The following is a 12,244-nucleotide window of genomic DNA, read 5'->3' on the forward strand; positions in this document are numbered from 1 at the left end:
TATAGGTCAATATATCAACATGAGTGATGAATAAATAGATTTATTTCATTGTATTTAGTCATTTGTATGTACAAAATAAACAAATACAATTTTTTAATAAATCTTACTAAATCTAATGAATGGATCGACCAAAGCGCTTCAAGTTCGTTCTGTTCATAAATTCTCTACTTTCAACGACTGACTCGTGTCTTTGTCCGAGTGAGAAATAGTTTGTTGATGATCCGCTCGTTGCTGCTCTAAAGATACGCCTCGACATACTTGTGTGTCAGGGCTTGTTGAAGAATGAGTGGAGGAGGAGCAGCTCCACACACTGACCCACTGTCTCTCCAGGTTCTTCACAGTTTGTTCACCATGTGATAGTAATGCCAAGGTGAAGGTCAGTATAAATACACCTCAACTCTTTCTACTTTCCTTCATCAAGGGAGGGTCACGTGACATGACGGGCGGACAATCTTGAAGCCATTGTTTCTGGAGTCACTGTACATCATCCTGGTTTGTCTTAAGCCTGAAGGAGACAAACAAGATAAGATAAGATACACCAGCGTCAGTCTCCAGTGAAAGCCATTTTATCTTTGTTGCTGCAACGTCATAGTACACGGTGTCTCCAGTCACAGTGAATTCCAAAGTTGTATTTACTGATTAGGATTAAAAGAAAGAAATTGTTTCTACATTTACAAATTAGCTTCAGAAATAGCTGTTAAAACATATGTTTATTCTTTAAAAATATAAAGTAAGTAAGTAATTTGTATTTATAGAGAGCTTTTCCAGACCAGGGTCACAAAGCGCTTAAAAAAATAAAACAATATTCAATAAAATATATACTTTAAAGGTCAAGATAATACTGAGAACAACACAGGAGTTCCAGAAAATCAAGGAAAAGCCTGCACGAATAAAAAAGTCGGCAAACATCACGGTCCATAAAGATCGATAAACATTTTATATTGTGGTAATACAAATGTCTGCTGATACTGCTTGGTTCCAAAGTACTTTTTGTTTACTTTTAATTCAAGCGAAGAATTAACTTTTAACGCCAAGAGTGATTTTCTGTCCAGACAGTGATGAGAATATTCCTGTAAATTTTAGTTTGATGATTTGGTTTTTTTCCTTCTGACAATATAAGTGTGATATATGAATATATATTTATACTTATTCTGTATATTATGTACCACAGGGAGTTGACCACTTGACTATGTTTGTGTCGTCATGATGACAGCTTTATAAAGTGTAAACAGTCACAGAAAACCATGTCAGTGAAGGTCCAGCTGGTGCGACCCATTTGTTCAAGTTGTTAAAAATCAACCAATGGGACCATTTTCTTTGTCATAAGCTCCGCCCATTGACTCAGAGCCCTGAGAGATTTGATTGGATCATCCGTGTGTCAATGTCAGCAGCTGACTTTGTGGATTAAAGTTATGATTTAAAAGTTATTAAAAGATAAACTTCAACTCTCCTGACATGAAGTAAATGTTCTTCTCTCCAAGATGCAGTAAGTCCCTCATCATGACCATGTTTTCAACTTATAACTTTATAAAGTTTCTCTGAAATCTGGGCGAACGAGAGGTTACGAGAGTCCATTATGACGTAACAATGGCTTCACTCCTCCTCCAGCCAGCTGTAATTTGTTTCTTTGTTTATACAACGAGTCCCTTGGAGGCGGAGACCATTGCTGACGCACAGTGACAAACCTCCATGCTTGACCAATCACAGCAGAGTGGGTGTGGTTATGTTAAGTAGTTTCAGTGGGCGGAGCTTAAGATCATTTTCTAATGTCAATATTTCAATGAAAAGAGAGATTTGTTACATTTATTTTGAAATTTCGCTGGACAGCAATCTTTGCCACGATGTGACGCAGATGCAATAAAAATGAAGTCATGTTTTAGTGGCACATACATATAAACGAGTCAGTTCCTAACTAAAATAATAAAAAGCTTTTATTTATTCGAGGATTTCAAACTAAAAAACACAGAAGGGTTGGGAACGGAGGGAGGGTAGAGGGAGATAAGGAGGGAGGAGAGGAGAAGAGGGAGGAGAGGAGGAGTAGAGGAGGAGAGGGAGGAGTAGACAGGAACATCACAAACCAACTCAACCCACCTTTTGTTGCTTCACATCCGGGCCGTGACGTCACCGCCCCTCTCCAGCGCGGACCCCACGCTGCAGCTTCAGTCACCAGAAGATCTTCCTCCTGCTCACACTCGTGCTTTAACACACACACCCCGCTGGATAAACCTTTTTTTATTATTATTGTTTTTATTTTTGGGGTTTTTCTTCTTATTGTACGGGAGGCGCGCGAGGCTTTTTATGGATCCTTTGGTGAGTAAAACACGTTTGACTGTCGCGAAGATTCCACTTCAAAACAAGGATTTAAACCACGTGTAAATCACCTTTTTATTCAAAGTAACACAAGAGTTTCTTGATCTACACGAGTGTAGATTTAAGAAACAGATACAAAAAAAAGAAGCAGATGGTGTCGTAAGATGTGTTCGCTGGTTGATCTCCAACACATACACTATAAATACTTTATTAAAGTACATTTAGTCTCCATTGTACTTCCATATCACTCTATAACTTCATTTAAAATAAACAATCTTAGTCAGAGAAGCCACTGCAAACAAGTCTTTCAAAAGTCGTGAGGTGTTTGTTTAACGTCTCATTCAAACTGGATTTAAATAAAGCTTCTGGATTTGAACCTTCAACCTCGATGGTTTCTGCAATTTCACGCTGAAGTAAAATGACAAAAACAAAACAGATAAACATGAGAATCGTAAAGAAAGATAAAGGTTTCTTTCATGCACACGTGACTCGTTTGTAAACTTTAAAGTAAAAGCTCTTAAGTTACGTCACAGATGAGTTTAAAGTGTTTATTTAAAGTTGTCATCTTGAGGATAGTGTGATGGTTTTCTTGGGTCAGTTGTGTAGTGTTAACATGTCTATCTGTCATGTGTTAATGTGTCAATAGAAATATATATATATATATATATATATATATATATATATATATTATTATGACAGGTTTTGTGCAAGTTGAGGGTTTAGTTTTATTTAAAAATTTAAGTGAATTAGTCAAATAAATTGCATGACACAGGAAATCTAAAATGTAAAGGTTTAATAAATCTCTTTAATATCAAATTTCTCAACAATATCTTTGTTTGTTTGGAGATTGTGTTGTTGCACTGCAAGTAGCTTGTTTGTCAAATTGATGGACTTACATGACAACGTATAATACAACAATAATTTAAATTTAAGTTGACTTGTCAAGTCAATTGATATAAATGTTTAGTATTATCATCTTTTAACTCTGTATATGTTTAATATAAAAAAAAAGCATATACAACCATCGTCAACAGTTTTATAGAGATTTTAAATAAGGATTAAATTGAAGGAAAAACATTTGTTTAGTGAAATAAAATGAATACAAAGACAACTCACATTGATCTAGTTGGGGAAAAAAAAGGATATTATCATCAGATTCCTGTTTGGAAAGTTTGCTAAAGGAACATCTCTTAAATATATTTGGCCTCCTGGTCCACAGTAAAAACGTCTATCTCTGCCAGACATGTCCATGTAGTGGAGGAGGACGATTATTAACAGCTTCTGTCTGTTATTTACGGTTTGTAATTGAGGGTTTCGCGCAACAAGACCTGCAATTATTCCTCATCCCAACCCTCGCTCGGTGACCTCTTCATCCAGATCACCCGTGGTTAGCGAGCGCTCCTCCGATGCCGTCTTTTCCTCGACGCCAAAACCGAGCCGAGGAAGAAGTAGAACGAGCAGTTCTTTCCAGAACCCTTGAAGGCTGTGATTATTAGATTATTTGGAGAGGTTTGGTTTTGTTCTCTAATACTAGTGTGTCCTACATTCAGTATGTGCGTGCGGTGGTGGTAACTCTATTCCTCTTCTTGTCTATGAAGTGAAATCGGGCGAACGTTCGTCAAAGCCACAGGCGGGATCAAGTGTAGTAGGACGTTGGTGGTTATCAGTGCGTCTATGAGCTCATCCGATGACCAGGCGTCACTGCTGGTCATCGTTCAAGACGGACTTGAACGTGGCTGATGCTCCGGCAGACAAACTAGATTTGTGGTCGACTGTCTGAAGGCTCGAGGGTCGACTACTTTTCCAGCCTCTTTGAAGTTAATTTATTTTCCTGAGCTGATTTGTTTTTTAATGGTTGAGGGAAAAGACTTGATACGATCGCACCAGCTGTACCTTGTTTCGCTACATACTGTCAGTCCTGATGAATGGTTGGCTGTAGGTAAAAATCAACGATTTATCAATCGATCGAAAACACAAGACATCATCTGGATTAGAGGTGTGTGATTGTCAAGAATCTGGCGATATGTCGTGGTATCATAGTAACAAGTATATATGTGTAGTATTGTCGAGTACTTGACTCTGGTGTTGCAGAATCTACAGACCATATGACTCTTGACGAAGTCGTAACTGCTTTCATTTGTTTTCAAACCAAAAGATGTCCAAACATCAGCTTTAAAAGCTGCTGTACTTACTGTATCCTCTCGTCCCCAGTCATCATTTATTTAGCTGTGTGACTGTTGCCATCCAGCAGCCAGAAGTTTGTATGTAACAGTATCATAAAAAAACAATGCGAAATCAATATTAAATATTTCATATTAATTATTTAATATTTAAAATGAATATTTAATTTTTTATTTAAAACCCCCAATGAGCAGTGTGGTGTACTATCGTCAGTCTTTGGCCATAGTTATGAAGTGAATTACAGTAAGTGGTGATACGAACGCTCAATTTACTGGAAAACCTGACTAAAAAGGGAAGGGTATAGTTTTTGTTCTAAAATACCCTTCACATCAAATATTTAAACTACACAGTTGTTTTGTTTTTTTTCTATTTGTGTTGTGAACTAAAACAGTTTATCTGTCAAATAATAAGACCCCAAATGTAAAAGAAATATTTTTAACAAACAACAACACGTTCCAATGATGAGAACCACACATTCAATACTTATAATAAATAAGTAAATAGGTTTGAGGTAGTGCAGAATAAAACAAACTAACAGTTAAATGTTATCAATACTTTTAAAAATGAGTATCCGTATACAACATTTTGGCATTGACACTTTTCATAATTTGACATCCCTACAGAAAACACAATCTTTAAATCAATAAACACGCACTTTTAAATAAAACCAAACTTTGAAAAACTTTGTAAATCTTCTTTAGTCTCTTTAATAAAGTCCCCTTAGATAGAATCACCTTTGTTTGGAGTCTTTTCATAAACTGGATTTAAAAGTTACTTTATATATATATATATATATATATATATATATATTTATTTATACATATTTATGAAGTCAACGACAAAGCCTTCAATAATAAGTAGGCATTTAATTTTCTAGTTACTGGTTCCTTTTTTGTGTTTTTTATCAGGAATAACAGTGATTTTCTCACCAATTCCGTCGAGAGGAAGTAATCCAGACAAGTGTATATTTAAGGCTTCTGTCGTGTTTCTATATACTTCTCTTTACAAAGTGGAAGTCATTCTTCATGTACCTGCAGCTTGTTGACTCTGACATGATCTTGAAATGCCTGTTTAGCAGCGTCACCTTTGACCCAACAGTCCTGCCTCGGGCTCAGCTAATTGACTTGTTTGAGGGAGAAGTAATCGTGTTTGACGCCCGAACAGATGTTTTTTTTAAAAGACGAAAAAAAGCCCAACAGGTGCTTGATTTGTGGGTCTGCGTCAGTCGTGGTGTGTGTAACTGTAGATGCTGTATTGATGTCCAGGTAGTGACCACATGTTTTCTCGAGTGTACCCCCCTCTGGGTGAGGGGACGCGAACCCTGTGTTTTCTTTTTTTTTGTCTCCCCCACTCTGCCCCCCACGTACCCTCGTCCTAACTGCCTATTCTGCTTCCTCAGCTTTTGTGTTCAGAGCTATTCATACCTTCAGTCAACGTCCATGTAGTCGTGCTCTTACCACCCTTTTTTTTTTACAATTCCGCTGGAGAATCCGGGCGACTACATCTCCATGTTAATCAACCCTCCTCGTCCTCGCCACCATTATATCCCCGGCTTTTTAATAGGATTAGATTTTTGAGCTTTAATGACTGAATGAATCACCACTGAAAGGCTCGGCTGGAGATTTGTAGGAAGATTCAACAAGATAACGTGGATGTTTTAGACAAAAACTCTGATTCACATCTTGGTTTCTCATTGAAACGGACCTTCAGTATTATTATTAAGACATATAAGAAGTAAACAGGCTGAATATATATTGGAAAAACATTCAATAACGAACCGTAAGCTTTTTAATGAAGTTTATATTTTATACCACTAAGTAATGGTTATTTGTAAAGCGGCTTTCTAGACCAGGGTCACTAAGCGCTTTAACAATCAAAAACAATACACAGTTAAAATATATACTTTAAATATCAAGAGCCCGAGCTGGGGTGTAAGTCTGGATCAGATCACTGATGGAAGGTCTGACCATGAATAGATCTGAAAGTAAGAACCAGAATCTTAAAATGGATCCTGAAAGAAACTAGTGAAGCCGGAGAAGAGTTTTAAGGATCTGGGAAATGTGAGTTCTTCTACTAGAGCAACTCAGAATTGTGGCTGCAGAGTTTTGTATGAACTGCAGGCGAGACAGCTCATTCTTGTTTAGACACTAAAATAAACTGTTACAATAGACTAAACAAGAAGACACAAACATGGATTATATATATATATATATATACTTGACAGATATCTACGAAATACTGACTTACTAAAGAGTGTCAGCCATCTCTTTGCTAAAGAAACCAACCATCATTAACACAGGGAAATGTAGAATAAAGGTGTTGATATAATTGTTGATATTATGAATGACGTGTCGCCTTCATCAATCATGTAACTGGCGTTGACACTTCCTGTGAGCAGGTGTTTGTAAATGTCACCACATGGAAATGCACTTGCACTGTTGGTGAAGATGATACGGCGCCATAAGCGCTGGAATCTGTACCATGCCGTCGGCTTGAAACGAATTAAAGGGTAATTGAAATCACAGAGCGGTGCCGCTGTAGGAAACGTGTCGCAATGGTTGTTAAAAATAGTGACGAGTGGAACAGATGCTGTTTACGTATTTCACAGACTCGTGTTACTTTTGTTTCATTAATGCTACAAATACACATGAAATATTTGAAATGAAGTTGACTTGTTTGGCGTGAGCAGTAAGGGTGTATATTGGCAAGAATTTGTCGATGCGTATTACAATACAACAATCCTAAATATTGGATAGTGTAGTAACAAGTATATATGTGTAGTATTGTCAAGTACTTGACTCTGGTGTTGCAGTATTTACAGACCACATGACTCTTGACGAAGTCGTAACTGCTTTCATTTGTTTTTCAAACCAAAATATGTCCAAACATCAGCTCTAAAAGCTGCTGGACTGCGTGTATCCTCTCATCCTCAGTCATCATTTATTTAGCTGTAGAGGATGTAACGACCGCTGCCATCCAGCGACCGGAAGTAATAATTGCAGTAAATTCCAACATAAAAATGATCAAATGCTGTGAATATTATAATGATAACATTTGTAATATTTAATAAAAATAATAAAACTGAATAATTTTATTATACACACACTTTATAGGATTTGAAAGCCAAAGAAAGTAATGGATACAGTGTTGAATATCCATATATCGTGGAAGAAAAGATCGCGATATATATATATCTACATTTTGTAACACCACCGTTGCCAACAATGCCAATATTCTGTTTATTCAATACTAACCCTTGTTTTATTTTGCTCATATATATTTTTTTTGCTTACAAAAATAGTTGGATCCTGCATGTAAACTGTTTACCGGGATTAGTTGTTTGTTTATGTTTTAAAATAATACTTTCTTTCAACATGAGCACACACTTTTAAAAACGTTGCCTCATTGTTTGTCTGCGTTGTACTATTTTGTTTGCTCCCATAAAGAACATAGTGCACTTGTCAAAGACGCTTTTTGTTTTTAACTACTCTTTGGTTAGTGGTTTCATGACACAGAAGACAAACGTCTGGAATATCAGTTCAGTTTAGTTTTAAGGCTGGAGAACATCTCGATTTCTATCGTGGTTACTACAACGTTATGTTTATTATAATATGTCTTATTTCTGACGACTCCTAAAGTAAACAATTCGATTTGCAAGTGTATTTTTCATTTATTTCTGAAGTAAACATGACACACCTTTGTTGTCTAGTCTGTTTTCATTGTCCTTATGATCCATGGAAAACTAGTTCTGAACGACACGTGGCCCACGACACAATCTTCTGGTGTTGTTTTTCTGAAGCAGGTTTTGCACATATTTATAGAGGTTGTTATAAATGTTTCCATTTGACTTACTCATAGAATGAGAAGAAAGCTTGTAAATAAAAGTCCATCTATTCTCCTCAGTTTGCGGTGGAACTTTAAGTGGTGGGCGGTCACGGAGTTCAAAGACCCACCGATGGCAATAAAAACTAATCTGCTCAAGTGTTGACCCTCAAAATGTAAGCCCTTCATTACTGGAGCTCATGGCTAATTACTGTTCCGAGGACGGTTCAAATAGATGCCCTTCCCTGCTCACCGCGGGGTGGTGGGTTCTTGGTCCCGCCTCTGACCAGTTCCACATCTGATGTGAAGAAGATTCTCGGTTATCTAAACCAACACCCCCTTTGAAAAAAAAAGCGACCAGGATCGAGTCTTTTGCTGTGTATCAAAGCAGAAAATGTTACCATCTGCTCCTTTTTTTTTAATTCTTCAGAGACCCATGATTTAATGCTTGCTGAATCTGGACCGGACTGACCACAGACCACATCCTCCAGAGCATGTGTGACCATTTAAATGGCGCTGCAGCTAAGATTAGTTGGCAGAAATAAGTTTAAAAAGACATTTTCCCGAGATGGAAATCTGACCCGTTCGGGTTTTATACAAGAATCACTGGCTTTTGTTCTGAAACAACATCTTTATCTTCAAATCGTAACGTTTCAAAGAGTGGCGAGTTATTCCTGGATCCAACGTAGAAAACTCACTTGTTTATAAATGTACTCGGATTACTTTTTGTCATTAACCTGAGTTTACTCTGATGACTTGACACCACGACTCACAACATTTCATGACTTTAATCATCTTCCAAAAACAAATGTTTTCATGGACTCGTTGCGGATCCAATGAAATATTCCAGTGCTCCGACTCAATGGGCGGAGCTTAAGACCTAGAAAGCTGCCAATTGGTGGATTTTATTGGGGGCTTGGCCAACTTCAAAGTGAAACGGACCAAAAATGGCAGATTTTAAAACGATAAGTTGACGAAAGTCTGTGGTTAATGAAAAATAAAGAAAAACGTATCTTTCTTTTCCTAGCTACTCGCTTGTTGTATCGCAAAGAAGAAATAAGCTCAAATGTACTTTGGTAAACTGTTAAAAAAAACTTTTTTTTTTATCCAGCGATATTTTCCTCTGAGGCTATTCTCCTGCCAACTGGACCACTCTCTTATATCACTGCAGACATTTTAGGAATGTTGAAGACCCTATTAATAGCTTCCGTCCATAGGTTGTTTTGGACCCTTTGATGCCACACGACCACTCTTTTAGGACCCTGACCCCCGCAGTCCTGTCCGTCGTCGGGTCAGCCCAAGTCTTTACTCGAGAGTGTATGGATTCCACCAAAGATCTTGTGAAAAATGACAAGGATTGAGCTCCTTTGACTTCTGTGAGTTGGACGTCAGTGAAGGCACGAGTGGCCAATGTAGTCGTGCTTCTGATCCTTGTGGTGATCTGTTATCCACGAAGTCCAGCCGCTGGAATAACATGCATGACTTGACAAATGTGTAGTCACATGTACAGGTCGGAGTTGTTTGTATACAACCCCCAAAGAGCCATTTGTTTGATGGTAAAAAGAAGCTTTGACTCTGTCTATAACGGTCTCTCTGTTTGTTTGATCTTAATGTCTCATCGAACATCTTGAGATACTTGGTTTGATATGTGGATGTTATTGACCTCTCAGTGAAGGGTTTAGGTGGGAAGGTCAAAGGTCAACTTTGTGAGGTCAAGGAAAAGGGGGCGGAAGTGGGGCAGAAGACCCACCATACAATTTAAGTACGTCCAATTTTGATGAACTTTACAACATGTTTCATACAAATTTAAATAAGTGTGATTTCTGTAACTACCCCTCATCGGTGCGACGCATAGACCCGCGTTTTTTGGGGGTTATTTGGTTTTCCAACAAATGTATTTACCTTGGTAACGCAAGCTACTTTAGTGTTTAAAGGTTACTAGGAATTCTACACCGCTCTAGTAGAAGAACTCACATTTCTCGGATCCTTAAAACTATTCACTGGCTGCCAGTTTCTTTCCGGATCATCTTTAAAATTCTGGTTCTTACTTTCAGATCTATTCATGGTCAGACCTTCCATCAGTGATCTTTCAACGTTTCTCTCCTTCTTCTAGCTCTCAGCAGCTTCTGCGTCATTTTTCGGAACTCGCTTCGATTTGCCGAAAAAGTACCCTTTGAAGTCAAGAGACAAGACAGTATTTAAAACAAAATGAAATGGTCTTTGCATTTCTAATTCAAAATATTTTCATCTGTTTTTTCCCCCTTATAAAAAAAACCCTGGGCGACACGTGGTACTCCAGCTGTTAAATGTATATTTGTAGCAGCTTCCTCGGAAACCTCTCTCGTACCACTCCCTTTGGGCCATGGAAACAATGTGAGCACATCTTTGCTTCACAGCTTTGTGTGTGTGGCTTCAGGGAACATTTTTATACAGAGGAGGTTCAACTTTTGTTCACACCACTGTGAAGATCATAGTGATCTAAATCTTAAGATCTAACTTGTTCTTCTCCGGAAGCCGTACACATTTTCGTGTGGCTCCTTGTTTGTGTTAAACCTTCTCTTGGACGACACGTTTCATACCTACAAGCGAGTCAAGACATTATGTTAGGCAACGTTTGTTCGTCAAGCTTCATCAAAGAACCAGTAGCAGCTTGTTGATGCTCAGTGCGCTGCACCAGATGTTTCCCTCCCAGTCTTTCCTTCTCCAAATACTGCTGCATAACAACTCTTAAGTAGGGTGTGTTAAACCGAGAGGACGGGTTTTCAATTTTTATAGAGTGCGAGTTCATTTCAAGCTGTTTTGAACTACTGTTCAGTCAAGAATGTAACTTTTTTTTTGTTGTTTTGCCCTCCGAGAAGGTTGATAGTGTTTGTTTTGCTTGGACTCGGTTGAGACGGAAAGCAGAACTTGCTCTGATAAAAGTAGGGTGAACGTCCTGGTGTGCAACATTTTGAAGCTTCAGTTCATACTTGTTTTCGGGGAAAATAAAAAAGGTTGGGTACATTAAAAAAAAAGAAATTCCTCTGAAGCCTTTAGTTTGTTTTGTTTTTATTCATTGTCATCTGGAAGTGTTTTGATACAATATTGGCTTTGTGTGTTAAAAGTAATACGAGATTAAATCTCCCTAAAAAGAGAGTTTTGAGAGGAGACGGATGGACACCAAGAAACTATGGTAGCTCTGGTCCGCCCGCCGCCACAGAGCCCTCGCTGCCAAAAGAACCTCCTGTAATTATAGACCAGGGCTGTGGAGACTTTAGCTCTCCAGGCTTAGCTGAAACTAAACACCCCATTTCATATTTGGTATTCGCTCCTTTCGGTTCCCCATGTTTAAAAAAAAGAGTGTGTTATTTTTGGACCCAAATGATTCGTTTGCTGATGACTGTGAATGGTTGAGGACGAAGGAAGTTTCCGTCGTCGCAAAGTCATCGTCGAAGGAGACGTAGAGTAGGAAGCGTTCAAACACAGTGGATTTTTCTCCTGCTCACATGTTGGATCCAGTTCCTCATTTTGAGGTTTCATTGCTGAGAAGTCATTTCTATTCACTACATATGGTCTTTTATTTAATCTTACGAATGTTTTTCCTCCATCTTTGAGATCTCTGAAGGGGAAACATCTTGGCTACCGATTCTTGGTTCACATCTACCGAATGTTTTGTCACATTTATTAACAATTGGTAAAGGTTATTTTTAAAGCGCCTTTCTAGACCAGGGTCACAACGCGCTTTAACAAACAAAAACATTATAAAATACTTGCTATAAAAGGATAAGACACATAAGACAAAATCAGGGAAAAGCACAAATAAGAGTGTCTTAAGATGTTTCTTGAAGGAGTCAGTAGATCATCAAACACAGAGATCGTTCCAAAGCTTAGGAGCAACAGTCTGGAAGGATTTCTCTCCTCTGGTCCTGAAGCGTGTTCAGGAACCATTAGT

The 12,244-nt window shown here is 38.0% G+C and overlaps 1 protein-coding gene across 7 annotated transcripts in view; it reads left to right on the top strand.

Moving 5' to 3' along the window:
* The window catches only part of LOC148073513 (pleckstrin homology domain-containing family A member 5-like), a 108,137-nt gene that overhangs the window by 43,671 nt on the left and 52,222 nt on the right, over positions 1 to 12,244 (top strand). The window contains exon 1 of one of the 7 annotated variants that reach the window (XM_087797276.1): positions 2,114 to 2,310. The exons of the other annotated variants lie outside the window; for them this stretch is intronic. The gene's annotated coding sequence lies outside the window, so the exon portion shown is untranslated. Of the gene's footprint in view, positions 1 to 2,113; positions 2,311 to 12,244 lie in introns of those variants that run through there. 7 annotated transcript variants of the gene reach the window in all.

Source organism: Callionymus lyra, chromosome 8, assembly GCF_982586985.1.
Source record: "Callionymus lyra chromosome 8, fCalLyr1.hap1.1, whole genome shotgun sequence".
NCBI classification, from domain to species: Eukaryota; Metazoa; Chordata; class Actinopteri; order Syngnathiformes; family Callionymidae; genus Callionymus; species Callionymus lyra.